Source organism: Pseudophryne corroboree, chromosome 11, assembly GCF_028390025.1.
Source record: "Pseudophryne corroboree isolate aPseCor3 chromosome 11, aPseCor3.hap2, whole genome shotgun sequence".
In the NCBI taxonomy this organism is placed as follows: domain Eukaryota; kingdom Metazoa; phylum Chordata; class Amphibia; order Anura; family Myobatrachidae; genus Pseudophryne; species Pseudophryne corroboree.
This window is the reverse complement of record NC_086454.1, coordinates 249,465,820-249,482,169: the sequence shown is the minus strand read 5'-3', so window position 1 is coordinate 249,482,169 and position 16,350 is coordinate 249,465,820. Positions and strand designations below refer to the sequence as shown.

Below are 16,350 nucleotides of genomic sequence, written 5' to 3'. Positions count from 1 at the left end.
ACAGAAAAAGGTTTTTAATTGAAATGACTATCTTTTTTGCAAAGTTGTATTGTAGTCTTTGTTTCAGCTGAGACAAAAATAAATCTTTTTATCTGCTTCTTATTTAGGGTTTTATGTTAGCTTGATAACATGTAGCACATAATCTCTGTGGCCAATGACACAGACGCATCTCGAGACCTCACCTTGACATGTTTTTGGGTGTATTTTCAGCTCCAATTTTGCCTGCAGATTCACCAAGTTAGTCCTCGTTAGTATAGTGGTGAGTATCCCTGCCTGTCACGCGGGAGACCGGGGTTCGATTCCCCGACGGGGAGAACATTGCAAGTTTTTATCAGGTTCAGAGATTCGTTGCTCAAGGTTATGGAGAATCAAAGTCCGAATCCAATTGTAGCGTGAAAAATATACCACTTGATTTTGAGAGCATAAGAAAGAACCAGAAACACCAATTGCATAGCCTCGTTTTTAGTTTGGGTATCACCCCTTGCTTTTATCTAGCATGGCATGTACTGTTTTTGTGCATTACAATATTTGCATATCATCCTCTTACAATTGGCTCATGCTGTAACACAGGAGACAGCTATGTAGTGGACAAGTCTCTTGTGAGCTAAACCTGATTATGACATCACATCAATGTAGCAAAGCTGAAACTATTGTATGCCTACAGAGTATAGACTGAGAGAGAAGTGTCTTTTCCTATGATTTGCAGGCTAAAATGGTCTTGCATCCCCTACTTTCAAAGGGAGTAACTGTATAGTAAGTGAGATAGATAGACCGATATCATGTAAGCTTCCTGGCCACGACCGACCAGTAGAGGATAAAAGAAAAAGGTTTTTAATTGAAATTACTATCTTTTTTGCAAAGTGGTATTGTAGTCTTTGTTTCAGCTGAGACAAAAATAAATCTTTTTATCTGCTTCTTATTTAGGGTTTTATGTTAGCTTGATAACATGTAGCACATAATCTCTGTGGCCAATGACACAGACGCATCTCGAGACCTCACCCTGACATGTTTTTGGGTGTATTTTCAGCTCCAATTTTGCCTGCAGATTCACCAAGTTAGTCCTCGTTAGTATAGTGGTGAGTATCCCCGCCCGTCACGCGGGAGACCGGGGTTCGATTCCCCGACTGGGAGAACATTGCAAGTTTTTATCAGGTTCAGAGATTCGTTGCTCAAGGTTATGGAGAATCAAAGTCCGAATCCAATTGTAGCGTGAAAAATATACCACTTGATTTTGAGAGCATAAGAAAGAACCAGAAACACCAATTGCATAGCCTCGTTTTTAGTTTGGGTGTCACCCCTTGCTTTTATCTAGCATGGCATGTACTGTTTTTGTGCATTACAATATTTGCATATCATCCTCTTAAAATTGGCTCACGCTGTAACACAGGAGACAGCTATGTAGTGGACAAGTCTCTTGTGAGCTAAACCTGATTATGACATCACATCAATGAAGCAAAGCTGAAACTATTGTATGCCTACAGAGTATAGACTGAGAGAGAAGTGTCTTTTCCTATGGATTGCAGGCTAAAATGGACTTGCATCCCCTACTTTCAAAGGGAGTAACTGTATAGTAAGTGAGATAGATAGACCGATATCATGTAAGCTTCCTGGCCATGACCGACCAGTAGAGGATAACAGAAAAAGGTTTTTAATTGAAATAACTATCTTTTTTGCAAAGTTGTATTGTAGTCTTTGTTTCAGCTGAGACAAAAATAAATCTTTTTATCTGCTTCTTATTTAGGGTTTTATGTTAGCTTGATAACATGTAGCACATAATCTCTTTGGCCAATGACACAGACGCATCTCGAGACCTCACCCTGACATGTTTTTGGGTGTATTTTCAGCTCCAATTTTGCCTGCAGATTCACCAAGTTAGTCCTCGTTAGTATAGTGGTGAGTATCCCCGCCTGTCACGCGGGAGACCGGGGTTCGATTCCCCGACGGGGAGAACATTGCAAGTTTTTATCAGGTTCAGAGATTCGTTGCTCAAGGTTATGGAGAATCAAAGTCCGAATCCAATTGTAGCGTGAAAAATATACCACTTGATTTTGAGAGCATAAGAAAGAACCAGAAACACCAATTGCATAGCCTCGTTTTTAGTTTGGGTGTCACCCCTTGCTTTTATCTAGCATGGCATGTACTGTTTTTGTGCATTACAATATTTGCATATCATCCTCTTAAAATTGGCTCACGCTGTAACACAGGAGACAGCTATGTAGTGGACAAGTCTCTTGTGAGCTAAACCTGATTATGACATCACATCAATGAAGCAAAGCTGAAACTATTGTATGCCTACAGAGTATAGACTGAGAGAGAAGTGTCTTTTCCTATGGATTGCAGGCTAAAATGGACTTGCATCCCCTACTTTCAAAGGGAGTAACTGTATAGTAAGTGAGATAGATAGACCGATATCATGTAAGCTTCCTGGCCATTACCGACCAGTAGAGGATAACAGAAAAAGGTTTTTAATTGAAATGACTATTTTTTTTGCAAAGTGGTATTGTAGTCTTTGTTTCAGCTGAGACAAAAATAAATCTTTTTATCTGCTTCTTATTTAGGGTTTTATGTTAGCTTGATAACATGTAGCACATAATCTCTGTGGCCAATGACACAGACGCATCTCGAGACCTCACCCTGACATGTTTTTGGGTGTATTTTCAGCTCCAATTTTTCCTGCAGATTCACCAAGTTAGTCCTCGTTAGTATAGTGGTGAGTATCCCCGCCTGTCACGCGGGAGACCGGGTTCGATTCCCCGACGGGGAGAACATTGCAAGTTTTTATCAGGTTCAGAGATTCGTTGCTCAAGGTTATGGAGAATCAAAGTCCGAATCCAATTGTAGCGTGAAAAATATACCACTTGATTTTGAGAGCATAAGAAAGAACCAGAAACACCAATTGCATAGCCTCGTTTTTAGTTTGGGTATCACCCCTTGCTTTTATCTAGCATGGCATGTACTGTTTTTGTGCATTACAATATTTGCATATCATCCTCTTACAATTGGCTCATGCTGTAACACAGGAGACAGCTATGTAGTGGACAAGTCTCTTGTGAGCTAAACCTGATTATGACATCACATCAATGTAGCAAAGCTGAAACTATTGTATGCCTACAGAGTATAGACTGAGAGAGAAGTGTCTTTTCCTATGAATTGCAGGCTAAAATGGACTTGCATCCCCTACTTTCAAAGGGAGTAACTGTATAGTAAGTGAGATAGGTAGACCGATATCATGTAAGCTTCCTGGCCATTACCGACCAGTAGAGGATAACAGAAAAAGGTTTTTAATTGAAATGACTATCTTTTTTGCAAAGTGGTATTGTAGTCTTTGTTTCAGCTGAGACAAAAATAAATCTTTTTATCTGCTTCTTATTTAGGGTTTTATGTTAGCTTGATAACATGTAGCACATAATCTCTGTGGCCAATGACACAGACGCATCTCGAGACCTCACCCTGACATGTTTTTGGGTGTATTTTCAGCTCCAATTTTGCCTGCAGATTCACCAAGTTAGTCCTCGTTAGTATAGTGGTGAGTATCCCCGCCTGTCACGCGGGAGACCGGGGTTCGATTCCCCGACGGGGAGAACATTGCAAGTTTTTATCAGGTTCAGAGATTCGTTGCTCAAGGTTATGGAGAATCAAAGTCCGAATCCAATTGTAGCGTGAAAAATATACCACTTGATTTTGAGAGCATAAGAAAGAACCAGAAACACCAATTGCATAGCCTCGTTTTTAGTTTGGGTGTCACCCCTTGCTTTTATCTAGCATGGCATGTACTGTTTTTGTGCATTACAATATTTGCATATCATCCTCTTAAAATTGGCTCACGCTGTAACACAGGAGACAGCTATGTAGTGGACAAGTCTCTTGTGAGCTAAACCTGATTATGACATCACATCAATGAAGCAAAGCTGAAACTATTGTATGCCTACAGAGTATAGACTGAGAGAGAAGTGTCTTTTCCTATGGATTGCAGGCTAAAATGGACTTGCATCCCCTACTTTCAAAGGGAGTAACTGTATAGTAAGTGAGATAGATAGACCAATATCATGTAAGCTTCCTGGCCATGACCGACCAGTAGAGGATAACAGAAAAAGGTTTTTAATTGAAATGACTATCTTTTTTGCAAAGTTGTATTGTAGTCTTTGTTTCAGCTGAGACAAAAATAAATCTTTTTATCTGCTTCTTATTTAGGGTTTTATGTTAGCTTGATAACATGTAGCACATAATCTCTGTGGCCAATGACACAGACGCATCTCGAGACCTCACCCTGACATGTTTTTGGGTGTATTTTCAGCTCCAATTTTGCCTGCAGATTCACCAAGTTAGTCCTCGTTAGTATAGTGGTGAGTATCCCCGCCTGTCACGCGGGAGACCGGGGTTCGATTCCCCGACGGGGAGAACATTGCAAGTTTTTATCAGGTTCAGAGATTCGTTGCTCAAGGTTATGGAGAATCAAAGTCCGAATCCAATTGTAGCGTGAAAAATATACCACTTGATTTTGAGAGCATAAGAAAGAACCAGAAACACCAATTGCATATCCTCGTTTTTAGTTTGGGTGTCACCCCTTGCTTTTATCTAGCATGGCATGTACTGTTTTTGTGCATTACAATATTTGCATATCATCCTCTTAAAATTGGCTCACGCTGTAACACAGGAGACAGCTATGTAGTGGACAAGTCTCTTGTGAGCTAAACCTGATTATGACATCACATCAATGAAGCAAAGCTGAAACTATTGTATGCCTACAGAGTATAGACTGAGAGAGAAGTGTCTTTTCCTATGGATTGCAGGCTAAAATGGACTTGCATCCCCTACTTTCAAAGGGAGTAACTGTATAGTAAGTGAGATAGATAGACCAATATCATGTAAGCTTCCTGGCCATGACCGACCAGTAGAGGATAACAGAAAAAGGTTTTTAATTGAAATGACTATCTTTTTTGCAAAGTTGTATTGTAGTCTTTGTTTCAGCTGAGACAAAAATAAATCTTTTTATCTGCTTCTTATTTAGGGTTTTATGTTAGCTTGATAACATGTAGCACATAATCTCTGTGGCCAATGACACAGACGCATCTCGAGACCTCACCCTGACATGTTTTTGGGTGTATTTTCAGCTCCAATTTTGCCTGCAGATTCACCAAGTTAGTCCTCGTTAGTATAGTGGTGAGTATCCCCGCCTGTCACGCGGGAGACCGGGGTTCGATTCCCCGACGGGGAGAACATTGCAAGTTTTTATCAGGTTCAGAGATTCGTTGCTCAAGGTTATGGAGAATCAAAGTCCGAATCCAATTGTAGCGTGAAAAATATACCACTTGATTTTGAGAGCATAAGAAAGAACCAGAAACACCAATTGCATAGCCTCGTTTTTAGTTTGGGTATCACCCCTTGCTTTTATCTAGCATGGCATGTACTGTTTTTGTGCATTACAATATTTGCATATCATCCTCTTACAATTGGCTCATGCTGTAACACAGGAGACAGCTATGTAGTGGACAAGTCTCTTGTGAGCTAAACCTGATTATGACATCACATCAATATAGCAAAGCTGAAACTATTGTATGCCTACAGAGTATAGACTGAGAGAGAAGTGTCTTTTCCTATGAATTGCAGGCTAAAATGGACTTGCATCCCCTACTTTCAAAGGGAGTAACTGTATAGTAAGTGAGATAGGTAGACCGATATCATGTAAGCTTCCTGGCCATTACCGACCAGTAGAGGATAACAGAAAAAGGTTTTTAATTGAAATGACTATCTTTTTTGCAAAGTGGTATTGTAGTCTTTGTTTCAGCTGAGACAAAAATAAATCTTTTTATCTGCTTCTTATTTAGGGTTTTATGTTAGCTTGATAACATGTAGCACATAATCTCTGTGGCCAATGACACAGACGCATCTCGAGACCTCACCCTGACATGTTTTTGGGTGTATTTTCAGCTCCAATTTTGCCTGCAGATTCACCAAGTTAGTCCTCGTTAGTATAGTGGTGAGTATCCCCGCCTGTCACGCGGGAGACCGGGGTTCGATTCCCCGACGGGGAGAACATTGCAAGTTTTTATCAGGTTCAGAGATTCGTTGCTCAAGGTTATGGAGAATCAAAGTCCGAATCCAATTGTAGCGTGAAAAATATACCACTTGATTTTGAGAGCATAAGAAAGAACCAGAAACACCAATTGCATAGCCTCGTTTTTAGTTTGGGTGTCACCCCTTGCTTTTATCTAGCATGGCATGTACTGTTTTTGTGCATTACAATATTTGCATATCATCCTCTTAAAATTGGCTCACGCTGTAACACAGGAGACAGCTATGTAGTGGACAAGTCTCTTGTGAGCTAAACCTGATTATGACATCACATCAATGGAGCAAAGCTGAAACTATTGTATGCCTACAGAGTATAGACTGAGAGAGAAGTGTCTTTTCCTATGGATTGCAGGCTAAAATGGACTTGCATCCCCTACTTTCAAAGGGAGTAACTGTATAGTAAGTGAGATAGATAGACCGATATCATGTAAGCTTCCTGGCCATTACCGACCAGTAGAGGATAACAGAAAAAGGTTTTTAATTGAAATGACTATCTTTTTTGCAAAGTGGTATTGTAGTCTTTGTTTCAGCTGAGACAAAAATAAATCTTTTTATCTGCTTCTTATTTAGGGTTTTATGTTAGCTTGATAACATGTAGCACATAATCTCTGTGGCCAATGACACAGGCGCATCTCGAGACCTCACCCTGACATGTTTTTGGGTGTATTTTCAGCTCCAATTTTGCCTGCAGATTCACCAAGTTAGTCCTCGTTAGTATAGTGGTGAGTATCCCCGCCTGTCACGCGGGAGACCGGGTTCGATTCCCCGACGGGGAGAACATTGCAAGTTTTTATCAGGTTCAGAGATTCGTTGCTCAAGGTTATGGAGAATCAAAGTCCGAATCCAATTGTAGCGTGAAAAATATACCACTTGATTTTGAGAGCATAAGAAAGAACCAGAAACACCAATTGCATAGCCTCGTTTTTAGTTTGGGTGTCACCCCTTGCTTTTATCTAGCATGGCATGTACTGTTTTTGTGCATTACAATATTTGCATATCATCCTCTTAAAATTGGCTCACGCTGTAACACAGGAGACAGCTATGTAGTGGACAAGTCTCTTGTGAGCTAAACCTGATTATGACATCACATCAATGAAGCAAAGCTGAAACTATTGTATGCCTACAGAGTATAGACTGAGAGAGAAGTGTCTTTTCCTATGGATTGCAGGCTAAAATGGACTTGCATCCCCTACTTTCAAAGGGAGTAACTGTATAGTAAGTGAGATAGATAGACCAATATCATGTAAGCTTCCTGGCCATGACCGACCAGTAGAGGATAACAGAAAAAGGTTTTTAATTGAAATGACTATCTTTTTTGCAAAGTTGTATTGTAGTCTTTGTTTCAGCTGAGACAAAAATAAATCTTTTTATCTGCTTCTTATTTAGGGTTTTATGTTAGCTTGATAACATGTAGCACATAATCTCTGTGGCCAAAGACACAGACGCATCTCGAGACCTCACCTTGACATGTTTTTGGGTGTATTTTCAGCTCCAATTTTGCCTGCAAATTCACCAAGTTAGTCCTCGTTAGTATAGTGGTGAGTATCCCCGCCTGTCACGCGGGAGACCGGGGTTCGATTCCCCGACGGGGAGAACATTGCAAGTTTTTATCAGGTTCAGAGATTCGTTGCTCAAGGTTATGGAGAATCAAAGTCCGAATCCAATTGTAGCGTGAAAAATATACCACTTGATTTTGAGAGCATAAGAAAGAACCAGAAACACCAATTGCATAGCCTCATTTTTAGTTTGGGTATCACCCCTTGCTTTTATCTAGCATGGCATGTACTGTTTTTGTGCATTACAATATTTGCATATCATCCTCTTACAATTGGCTCATGCTGTAACACAGGAGACAGCTATGTAGTGGACAAGTCTCTTGTGAGCTAAACCTGATTATGACATCACATCAATGTAGCAAAGCTGAAACTATTGTATGCCTACAGAGTATAGACTGAGAGAGAAGTGTCTTTTCCTATGAATTGCAGGCTAAAATGGACTTGCATCCCCTACTTTCAAAGGGAGTAACTGTATAGTAAGTGAGATAGATAGACCGATATCATGTAAGCTTCCTGGCCACGACCGACCAGTAGAGGATAACAGAAAAAGGTTTTTAATTGAAATTACTATCTTTTTTGCAAAGTGGTATTGTAGTCTTTGTTTCAGCTGAGACAAAAATAAATCTTTTTATCTGCTTCTTATTTAGGGTTTTATGTTAGCTTGATAACATGTAGCACATAATCTCTGTGGCCAATGACACAGACGCATCTCGAGACCTCACCCTGACATGTTTTTGGGTGTATTTTCAGCTCCAATTTTGCCTGCAGATTCACCAAGTTAGTCCTCGTTAGTATAGTGGTGAGTATCCCCGCCTGTCACGCGGGAGACCGGGGTTCGATTCCCCGACGGGGAGAACATTGCAAGTTTTTATCAGGTTCAGAGATTCGTTGCTCAAGGTTATGGAGAATCAAAGTCCGAATCCAATTGTAGCGTGAAAAATATACCACTTGATTTTGAGAGCATAAGAAAGAACCAGAAACACCAATTGCATAGCCTCGTTTTTAGTTTGGGTGTCACCCCTTGCTTTTATCTAGCATGGCATGTACTGTTTTTGTGCATTACAATATTTGCATATCATCCTCTTAAAATTGGCTCACGCTGTAACACAGGAGACAGCTATGTAGTGGACAAGTCTCTTGTGAGCTAAACCTGATTATGACATCACATCAATGAAGCAAAGCTGAAACTATTGTATGCCTACAGAGTATAGACTGAGAGAGAAGTGTCTTTTCCTATGGATTGCAGGCTAAAATGGACTTGCATCCCCTACTTTCAAAGGGAGTAACTGTATAGTAAGTGAGATAGATAGACCGATATCATGTAAGCTTCCTGGCCATTACCGACCAGTAGAGGATAACAGAAAAAGGTTTTTAATTGAAATGACTATTTTTTTTGCAAAGTGGTATTGTAGTCTTTGTTTCAGCTGAGACAAAAATAAATCTTTTTATCTGCTTCTTATTTAGGGTTTTATGTTAGCTTGATAACATGTAGCACATAATCTCTGTGGCCAATGACACAGACGCATCTCGAGACCTCACCCTGACATGTTTTTGGGTGTATTTTCAGCTCCAATTTTTCCTGCAGATTCACCAAGTTAGTCCTCGTTAGTATAGTGGTGAGTATCCCCGCCTGTCACGCGGGAGACCGGGTTCGATTCCCCGACGGGGAGAACATTGCAAGTTTTTATCAGGTTCAGAGATTCGTTGCTCAAGGTTATGGAGAATCAAAGTCCGAATCCAATTGTAGCGTGAAAAATATACCACTTGATTTTGAGAGCATAAGAAAGAACCAGAAACACCAATTGCATAGCCTCGTTTTTAGTTTGGGTGTCACCCCTTGCTTTTATCTAGCATGGCATGTTCTGTTTTTGTGCATTACAATATTTGCATATCATCCTCTTAAAATTGGCTCACGCTGTAACACAGGAGACAGCTATGTAGTGGACAAGTCTCTTGTGAGCTAAACCTGATTATGACATCACATCAATGAAGCAAAGCTGAAACTATTGTATGCCTACAGAGTATAGACTGAGAGAGAAGTGTCTTTTCCTATGGATTGCAGGCTAAAATGGACTTGCATCCCCTACTTTCAAAGGGAGTAACTGTATAGTAAGTGAGATAGATAGACCGATATCATGTAAGCTTCCTGGCCATGAGACCAGTAGAGGATAACAGAAAAAGGTTTTTAATTGAAATGACTATCTTTTTTGCAAAGTGGTATTGTAGTCTTTGTTTCAGCTGAGACAAAAATAAATCTTTTTATCTGCTTCTTATTTAGGGTTTTATGTTAGCTTGATAACATGTAGCACATAATCTCTGTGGCCAATGACACAGACGCATCTCGAGACCTCACCCTGACATGTTTTTGGGTGTATTTTCAGCTCCAATTTTGCCTGCAGATTCACCAAGTTAGTCCTCATTAGTATAGTGGTGAGTATCCCCGCCTGTCACGCGGGAGACCGGGGTTCGATTCCCCGACGGGGAGAACATTGCAAGTTTTTATCAGGTTCAGAGATTCGTTGCTCAAGGTTATGGAGAATCAAAGTCCGAATCCAATTGTAGCGTGAAAAATATACCACTTGATTTTGAGAGCATAAGAAAGAACCAGAAACACCAATTGCATAGCCTCGTTTTTAGTTTGGGTGTCACCCCTTGCTTTTATCTAGCATGGCATGTACTGTTTTTGTGCATTACAATATTTGCATATCATCCTCTTAAAATTGGCTCACGCTGTAACACAGGAGACAGCTATGTAGTGGACAAGTCTCTTGTGAGCTAAACCTGATTATGACATCACATCAATGAAGCAAAGCTGAAACTATTGTATGCCTACAGAGTATAGACTGAGAGAGAAGTGTCTTTTCCTATGGATTGCAGGCTAAAATGGACTTGCATCCCCTACTTTCAAAGGGAGTAACTGTATAGTAAGTGAGATAGATAGACCAATATCATGTAAGCTTCCTGGCCATGACCGACCAGTAGAGGATAACAGAAAAAGGTTTTTAATTGAAATGACTATCTTTTTTGCAAAGTTGTATTGTAGTCTTTGTTTCAGCTGAGACAAAAATAAATCTTTTTATCTGCTTCTTATTTAGGGTTTTATGTTAGCTTGATAACATGTAGCACATAATCTCTGTGGCCAATGACACAGACGCATCTCGAGACCTCACCCTGACATGTTTTTGGGTGTATTTTCAGCTCCAATTTTGCCTGCAGATTCACCAAGTTAGTCCTCGTTAGTATAGTGGTGAGTATCCCCGCCTGTCACGCGGGAGACCGGGGTTCGATTCCCCGACGGGGAGAACATTGCAAGTTTTTATCAGGTTCAGAGATTCGTTGCTCAAGGTTATGGAGAATCAAAGTCCGAATCCAATTGTAGCGTGAAAAATATACCACTTGATTTTGAGAGCATAAGAAAGAACCAGAAACACCAATTGCATAGCCTCGTTTTTAGTTTGGGTATCACCCCTTGCTTTTATCTAGCATGGCATGTACTGTTTTTGTGCATTACAATATTTGCATATCATCCTCTTACAATTGGCTCATGCTGTAACACAGGAGACAGCTATGTAGTGGACAAGTCTCTTGTGAGCTAAACCTGATTATGACATCACATCAATGTAGCAAAGCTGAAACTATTGTATGCCTACAGAGTATAGACTGAGAGAGAAGTGTCTTTTCCTATGGATTGCAGGCTAAAATGGACTTGCATCCCCTACTTTCAAAGGGAGTAACTGTATAGTAAGTGAGATAGGTAGACCGATATCATGTAAGCTTCCTGGCCATTACCGACCAGTAGAGGATAACAGAAAAAGGTTTTTAATTGAAATGACTATCTTTTTTGCAAAGTGGTATTGTAGTCTTTGTTTCAGCTGAGACAAAAATAAATCTTTTTATCTGCTTCTTATTTAGGGTTTTATGTTAGCTTGATAACATGTAGCACATAATCTCTGTGGCCAATGACACAGACGCATCTCGAGACCTCACCCTGACATGTTTTTGGGTGTATTTTCAGCTCCAATTTTGCCTGCATATTCACCAAGTTAGTCCTCGTTAGTATAGTGGTGAGTATCCCCGCCTGTCACGCGGGAGACCGGGGTTCGATTCCCCGACGGGGAGAACATTGCAAGTTTTTATCAGGTTCAGAGATTCGTTGCTCAAGGTTATGGAGAATCAAAGTCCGAATCCAATTGTAGCGTGAAAAATATACCACTTGATTTTGAGAGCATAAGAAAGAACCAGAAACACCAATTGCATAGCCTCGTTTTTAGTTTGGGTGTCACCCCTTGCTTTTATCTAGCATGGCATGTACTGTTTTTGTGCATTACAATATTTGCATATCATCCTCTTAAAATTGGCTCACGCTGTAACACAGGAGACAGCTATGTAGTGGACAAGTCTCTTGTGAGCTAAACCTGATTATGACATCACATCAATGAAGCAAAGCTGAAACTATTGTATGCCTACAGAGTATAGACTGAGAGAGAAGTGTCTTTTCCTATGGATTGCAGGCTAAAATGGACTTGCATCCCCTACTTTCAAAGGGAGTAACTGTATAGTAAGTGAGATAGATAGACCAATATCATGTAAGCTTCCTGGCCATGACCGACCAGTAGAGGATAACAGAAAAAGGTTTTTAATTGAAATGACTATCTTTTTTGCAAAGTTGTATTGTAGTCTTTGTTTCAGCTGAGACAAAAATAAATCTTTTTATCTGCTTCTTATTTAGGGTTTTATGTTAGCTTGATAACATGTAGCACATAATCTCTGTGGCCAATGACACAGACGCATCTCGAGACCTCACCCTGACATGTTTTTGGGTGTATTTTCAGCTCCAATTTTGCCTGCAGATTCACCAAGTTAGTCCTCGTTAGTATAGTGGTGAGTATCCCCGCCTGTCACGCGGGAGACCGGGGTTCGATTCCCCGACGGGGAGAACATTGCAAGTTTTTATCAGGTTCAGAGATTCGTTGCTCAAGGTTATGGAGAATCAAAGTCCGAATCCAATTGTAGCGTGAAAAATATACCACTTGATTTTGAGAGCATAAGAAAGAACCAGAAACACCAATTGCATAGCCTCGTTTTTAGTTTGGGTGTCACCCCTTGCTTTTATCTAGCATGGCATGTACTGTTTTTGTGCATTACAATATTTGCATATCATCCTCTTAAAATTGGCTCACGCTGTAACACAGGAGACAGCTATGTAGTGGACAAGTCTCTTGTGAGCTAAACCTGATTATGACATCACATCAATGAAGCAAAGCTGAAACTATTGTATGCCTACAGAGTATAGACTGAGAGAGAAGTGTCTTTTCCTATGGATTGCAGGCTAAAATGGACTTGCATCCCCTACTTTCAAAGGGAGTAACTGTATAGTAAGTGAGATAGATAGACCAATATCATGTAAGCTTCCTGGCCATGACCGACCAGTAGAGGATAACAGAAAAAGGTTTTTAATTGAAATGACTATCTTTTTTGCAAAGTTGTATTGTAGTCTTTGTTTCAGCTGAGACAAAAATAAATCTTTTTATCTGCTTCTTATTTAGGGTTTTATGTTAGCTTGATAACATGTAGCACATAATCTCTGTGGCCAATGACACAGACGCATCTCGAGACCTCACCCTGACATGTTTTTGGGTGTATTTTCAGCTCCAGTTTTGCCTGCAGATTCAGCAAGTTAGTCCTCGTTAGTATAGTGGTGAGTATCCCCGCCTGTCACGCGGGAGACCGGGGTTCGATTCCCCGACGGGGAGAACATTGCAAGTTTTTATCAGGTTCAGAGATTCGTTGCTCAAGGTTATGGAGAATCAAAGTCCGAATCCAATTGTAGCGTGAAAAATATACCACTTGATTTTGAGAGCATAAGAAAGAACCAGAAACACCAATTGCATAGCCTCGTTTTTAGTTTGGGTATCACCCCTTGCTTTTATCTAGCATGGCATGTACTGTTTTTGTGCATTACAATATTTGCATATCATCCTCTTACAATTGGCTCATGCTGTAACACAGGAGACAGCTATGTAGTGGACAAGTCTCTTGTGAGCTAAACCTGATTATGACATCACATCAATGTAGCAAAGCTGAAACTATTGTATGCCTACAGAGTATAGACTGAGAGAGAAGTGTCTTTTCCTATGAATTGCAGGCTAAAATGGACTTGCATCCCCTACTTTCAAAGGGAGTAACTGTATAGTAAGTGAGATAGGTAGACCGATATCATGTAAGCTTCCTGGCCATTACCGACCAGTAGAGGATAACAGAAAAAGGTTTTTAATTGAAATGACTATCTTTTTTGCAAAGTGGTATTGTAGTCTTTGTTTCAGCTGAGACAAAAATAAATCTTTTTATCTGCTTCTTATTTAGGGTTTTATGTTAGCTTGATAACATGTAGCACATAATCTCTGTGGCCAATGACACAGACGCATCTCGAGACCTCACCCTGACATGTTTTTGGGTGTATTTTCAGCTCCAATTTTGCCTGCAGATTCACCAAGTTAGTCCTCGTTAGTATAGTGGTGAGTATCCCCGCCTGTCACGCGGGAGACCGGGGTTCGATTCCCCGACGGGGAGAACATTGCAAGTTTTTATCAGGTTCAGAGATTCGTTGCTCAAGGTTATGGAGAATCAAAGTCCGAATCCAATTGTAGCGTGAAAAATATACCACTTGATTTTGAGAGCATAAGAAAGAACCAGAAACACCAATTGCATAGCCTCGTTTTTAGTTTGGGTGTCACCCCTTGCTTTTATCTAGCATGGCATGTACTGTTTTTGTGCATTACAATATTTGCATATCATCCTCTTAAAATTGGCTCACGCTGTAACACAGGAGACAGCTATGTAGTGGACAAGTCTCTTGTGAGCTAAACCTGATTATGACATCACATCAATGAAGCAAAGCTGAAACTATTGTATGCCTACAGAGTATAGACTGAGAGAGAAGTGTCTTTTCCTATGGATTGCAGGCTAAAATGGACTTGCATCCCCTACTTTCAAAGGGAGTAACTGTATAGTAAGTGAGATAGATAGACCGATATCATGTAAGCTTCCTGGCCATTACCGACCAGTAGAGGATAACAGAAAAAGGTTTTTAATTGAAATGACTATCTTTTTTGCAAAGTGGTATTGTAGTCTTTGTTTCAGCTGAGACAAAAATAAATCTTTTTATCTGCTTCTTATTTAGGGTTTTATGTTAGCTTGATAACATGTAGCACATAATCTCTGTGGCCAATGACACAGGCGCATCTCGAGACCTCACCCTGACATGTTTTTGGGTGTATTTTCAGCTCCAATTTTGCCTGCAGATTCACCAAGTTAGTCCTCGTTAGTATAGTGGTGAGTATCCCCGCCTGTCACGCGGGAGACCGGGTTCGATTCCCCGACGGGGAGAACATTGCAAGTTTTTATCAGGTTCAGAGATTCGTTGCTCAAGGTTATGGAGAATCAAAGTCCGAATCCAATTGTAGCGTGAAAAATATACCACTTGATTTTGAGAGCATAAGAAAGAACCAGAAACACCAATTGCATAGCCTCGTTTTTAGTTTGGGTGTCACCCCTTGCTTTTATCTAGCATGGCATGTACTGTTTTTGTGCATTACAATATTTGCATATCATCCTCTTAAAATTGGCTCACGCTGTAACACAGGAGACAGCTATGTAGTGGACAAGTCTCTTGTGAGCTAAACCTGATTATGACATCACATCAATGAAGCAAAGCTGAAACTATTGTATGCCTACAGAGTATAGACTGAGAGAGAAGTGTCTTTTCCTATGGATTGCAGGCTAAAATGGACTTGCATCCCCTACTTTCAAAGGGAGTAACTGTATAGTAAGTGAGATAGATAGACCAATATCATGTAAGCTTCCTGGCCATGACCGACCAGTAGAGGATAACAGAAAAAGGTTTTTAATTGAAATGACTATCTTTTTTGCAAAGTTGTATTGTAGTCTTTGTTTCAGCTGAGACAAAAATAAATCTTTTTATCTGCTTCTTATTTAGGGTTTTATGTTAGCTTGATAACATGTAGCACATAATCTCTGTGGCCAAAGACACAGACGCATCTCGAGACCTCACCTTGACATGTTTTTGGGTGTATTTTCAGCTCCAATTTTGCCTGCAGATTCACCAAGTTAGTCCTCGTTAGTATAGTGGTGAGTATCCCCGCCTGTCACGCGGGAGACCGGGGTTCGATTCCCCGACGGGGAGAACATTGCAAGTTTTTATCAGGTTCAGAGATTCGTTGCTCAAGGTTATGGAGAATCAAAGTCCGAATCCAATTGTAGCGTGAAAAATATACCACTTGATTTTGAGAGCATAAGAAAGAACCAGAAACACCAATTGCATAGCCTCATTTTTAGTTTGGGTATCACCCCTTGCTTTTATCTAGCATGGCATGTACTGTTTTTGTGCATTACAATATTTGCATATCATCCTCTTACAATTGGCTCATGCTGTAACACAGGAGACAGCTATGTAGTGGACAAGTCTCTTGTGAGCTAAACCTGATTATGACATCACATCAATGTAGCAAAGCTGAAACTATTGTATGCCTACAGAGTATAGACTGAGAGAGAAGTGTCTTTTCCTATGGATTGCAGGCTAAAATGGACTTGCATCCCCTACTTTCAAAGGGAGTAACTGTATAGTAAGTGAGATAGGTAGACCGATATCATGTAAGCTTCCTGGCCATTACCGACCAGTAGAGGATAACAGAAAAAGGTTTTT

The 16,350-nt window shown here is 40.3% G+C and overlaps 15 non-coding genes across 15 annotated transcripts; all 15 read left to right on the top strand.

Moving 5' to 3' along the window:
- Positions 1-242: 242 nt before the first annotated feature.
- On the top strand, positions 243-314 carry TRNAD-GUC (transfer RNA aspartic acid (anticodon GUC)). Its single transcript has one exon. It is a non-coding gene; the product is annotated as a tRNA-Asp (tRNA).
- Positions 315-1,876: 1,562 nt separating this feature from the next.
- TRNAD-GUC (transfer RNA aspartic acid (anticodon GUC)) lies at positions 1,877-1,948 on the top strand. The gene has a single exon. It is a non-coding gene; the product is annotated as a tRNA-Asp (tRNA).
- A 1,561-nt stretch (positions 1,949-3,509) lies between these two features.
- TRNAD-GUC (transfer RNA aspartic acid (anticodon GUC)) lies at positions 3,510-3,581 on the top strand. The gene has a single exon. It is a non-coding gene; the product is annotated as a tRNA-Asp (tRNA).
- A 745-nt stretch (positions 3,582-4,326) lies between these two features.
- Positions 4,327-4,398, top strand: TRNAD-GUC (transfer RNA aspartic acid (anticodon GUC)). Its single transcript has one exon. It is a non-coding gene; the product is annotated as a tRNA-Asp (tRNA).
- A 745-nt stretch (positions 4,399-5,143) lies between these two features.
- On the top strand, positions 5,144-5,215 carry TRNAD-GUC (transfer RNA aspartic acid (anticodon GUC)). The gene has a single exon. It is a non-coding gene; the product is annotated as a tRNA-Asp (tRNA).
- Positions 5,216-5,960: 745 nt separating this feature from the next.
- Positions 5,961-6,032, top strand: TRNAD-GUC (transfer RNA aspartic acid (anticodon GUC)). Its single transcript has one exon. It is a non-coding gene; the product is annotated as a tRNA-Asp (tRNA).
- Positions 6,033-7,593: 1,561 nt separating this feature from the next.
- Positions 7,594-7,665, top strand: TRNAD-GUC (transfer RNA aspartic acid (anticodon GUC)). The gene has a single exon. It is a non-coding gene; the product is annotated as a tRNA-Asp (tRNA).
- A 745-nt stretch (positions 7,666-8,410) lies between these two features.
- On the top strand, positions 8,411-8,482 carry TRNAD-GUC (transfer RNA aspartic acid (anticodon GUC)). The gene has a single exon. It is a non-coding gene; the product is annotated as a tRNA-Asp (tRNA).
- Positions 8,483-10,041: 1,559 nt separating this feature from the next.
- TRNAD-GUC (transfer RNA aspartic acid (anticodon GUC)) lies at positions 10,042-10,113 on the top strand. Its single transcript has one exon. It is a non-coding gene; the product is annotated as a tRNA-Asp (tRNA).
- Positions 10,114-10,858: 745 nt separating this feature from the next.
- Positions 10,859-10,930, top strand: TRNAD-GUC (transfer RNA aspartic acid (anticodon GUC)). The gene has a single exon. It is a non-coding gene; the product is annotated as a tRNA-Asp (tRNA).
- Positions 10,931-11,675: 745 nt separating this feature from the next.
- TRNAD-GUC (transfer RNA aspartic acid (anticodon GUC)) lies at positions 11,676-11,747 on the top strand. The gene has a single exon. It is a non-coding gene; the product is annotated as a tRNA-Asp (tRNA).
- A 745-nt stretch (positions 11,748-12,492) lies between these two features.
- TRNAD-GUC (transfer RNA aspartic acid (anticodon GUC)) lies at positions 12,493-12,564 on the top strand. The gene has a single exon. It is a non-coding gene; the product is annotated as a tRNA-Asp (tRNA).
- A 745-nt stretch (positions 12,565-13,309) lies between these two features.
- Positions 13,310-13,381, top strand: TRNAD-GUC (transfer RNA aspartic acid (anticodon GUC)). The gene has a single exon. It is a non-coding gene; the product is annotated as a tRNA-Asp (tRNA).
- Positions 13,382-14,126: 745 nt separating this feature from the next.
- On the top strand, positions 14,127-14,198 carry TRNAD-GUC (transfer RNA aspartic acid (anticodon GUC)). Its single transcript has one exon. It is a non-coding gene; the product is annotated as a tRNA-Asp (tRNA).
- Positions 14,199-15,759: 1,561 nt separating this feature from the next.
- On the top strand, positions 15,760-15,831 carry TRNAD-GUC (transfer RNA aspartic acid (anticodon GUC)). The gene has a single exon. It is a non-coding gene; the product is annotated as a tRNA-Asp (tRNA).
- The last annotated feature ends 519 nt before the right edge of the window (positions 15,832-16,350 follow it).